The sequence below is a fragment of the Photinus pyralis genome, unplaced genomic scaffold, assembly GCF_008802855.1.
Source record: "Photinus pyralis isolate 1611_PpyrPB1 unplaced genomic scaffold, Ppyr1.3 Ppyr1.4_LG1, whole genome shotgun sequence".
NCBI lineage: Eukaryota > Metazoa > Arthropoda > Insecta > Coleoptera > Lampyridae > Photinus > Photinus pyralis.
Window position 1 is genome coordinate 61,590,745 of NW_022170249.1, and position 2,126 is coordinate 61,592,870.

The 2,126-nt window shown below is 44.1% G+C and overlaps 1 long non-coding RNA gene across 2 annotated transcripts; it reads left to right on the forward strand.

Annotated features, from left to right (window-relative positions):
• The first annotated feature begins 579 nt into the window (after positions 1–579).
• Positions 580–2,118, forward strand: LOC116172560. 2 transcript variants are annotated; one of them, XR_004145696.1, is made up of 4 exons: positions 580–1,029; positions 1,078–1,217; positions 1,268–1,341; positions 1,447–2,118. It is a non-coding gene; the product is annotated as an uncharacterized LOC116172560 (long non-coding RNA). The 2 variants fall into 2 exon arrangements; XR_004145694.1 differs by having other exon boundaries at positions 580–1,217.
• The last annotated feature ends 8 nt before the right edge of the window (positions 2,119–2,126 follow it).

Consider the following 2,126-nt stretch of genomic DNA (forward strand, 5'->3'; position numbering starts at 1 on the left):
GCCGACTGTGTTGAAATTTGGTGTATGGGTACTTTGGATTTTAAGGACGGACGCTATTGATTTTCAGTACGCTGGTTCAACAGGAACAAAAGTTATAGGGCTTCCAGTGAATCGGGAACAGGAAAAACTGCGGGCTCAATATAATAGAAATTAACATATTTCATTCCCTAGGTCATGTATCGAGTTCGGACTTTCGCTAGATTATTCCCTATGGCTTTTAGATGTGTAATAATTCAATATAACTCATCTCTGTGGTACAGGTCGAAAGTCTTAGGGCAAAATGCACCCAACATTATTATTTACACATGAATTGGGAATTTTAAAAGCTTTCTAACGCATTATCTTGATGCTGAAAGAGTGCATCACGTCGTGCACATTTGATAACCGCATATGTGAGATTCAAAGATGTTAAATGATCTTTCGGAGTCCACATGGATTTTGATCAAAATACGTCAAAATCGTTATTTATGCACCAAGATAGTTGGGAAAAAGACCAAGAGCATTATCTCATTGACCAAAACATGAATTTTGATCTATTTTTGGCAACCACATGGATTTTGATCAAAACATGTCAAAATCGTTTTTCTTGCACTGATATCGTTGGGAACAAGATTAAAAGCATTATCTCAATGACCAAGACATGAATTTGATGCATTTTTGTTAACTATGTGAGCAACCCTGGGTACGTTCCGGCTTTTGCCCACAGCCTCGGGTAGCGTCGGGAAATAATTGGCGAGCAAAGAAAAGTAAAAGTGTATTGTCTAAATAAAAATAAAAAAATATATATATACAAAATAAAATAATATAAAAGATTTCCGGAGCAGTCCTCGTATTTACTTGGGGAGTACTGCCCTCTGCCGGTAGCTATCTGGCCCCAGCGTGTCAGCTGGTTTGCTGTCAATGCCGTTTTCGTGTCGGACTATTAGTAGGTTAATTTCCACGTGCAGTGCTGTCTAGAATGTAACAAATTAATTGATGCGGGATTGTGGGCTGCGCCACCCGAACGAGGTAACCAACAGAACCTGCGGGGTGAGTGTTCGAACTGTAACAACTAACCTTTCCCGTGACGGCTTTCAGCCCCTTATGGTTAACGTAGGCGGGCGGGAGCACTGTGCCCCAGGTTCAGGCAGGACGGGGCGACGGGAAGATACTACGGAGGTGTACTTCGTTTAAAACCAGGAGTCACGCTCCGATTTTTGTTTTGAAGACACGGACAGGTAGGAACGTACGGAGAGTAGCTGGTAATATTGAGGAATACTTGTTGTAGTAACCCGTTCGCTAGGGAGTACACCTAGGAACTGGAATTACTCGGGGAATTGGGAACTGGTCAGAGTAATAAAGGTAACAGCTTGCACGTTTTTTAATAAAGGGTTGAAAGATTGTTGTTTTAATGACACTATAAACACCCTCACTCACCTCGAAGGCTACTTACGATTTACCCCCTAGGGCTAACGGCAACACACTCAACACAGGGAACGACAGGGGTGCAGGTTAACAAAGGTTTTACAGGTACTGGAACGACGGTTAAGGGTACAAATTATATAGGAATAAATCACAGGTAAATAAGGCTGGTTAATAGCAAAAGGCACTGGTAAAGGTAGAAGCAAAAGTTACTGGACTGGACGGACACAGGTATATATATATATTTGAGCTCTGGTGGGGAAGACGATTAGGAGGGGCGAAATTAAGTAGAAATATCTGGGGGAAATCTCATTTACTGGTTTTGGGCAGATTATTTCCTTACCCTTAATTTCGTTTCCTCACATCTCTCCCCCCCTTCGGGTAGAGGATTTGCTGGGGGATAAAACATTAAAGATATGGTGATGTTCCCCTTTTAGAATTAACCCCATCTCGACGGCCGCTTTTCGGGGAAGACGTAGGAAGCTTCCTGGACCACCTCCAAGACTGACCCCCACGAGTACTCGGCGCTGGTTAGCCTTTGTACGGTGGGCCTGGCTACGGGACCGTCTTTTCTTCTTCCGGATGGACACCGCAGGCTGCTGGAGAAGAGGGCTGGGAGTTGGCACGGTAGACATACCAGGCAGCGGAGTTATTCCCAAGTCCAAACTGGCCAAACGGTTCGCCGCTGTCTCACAGTCCAAGGCCCGGTTGCATACAGCCACCAA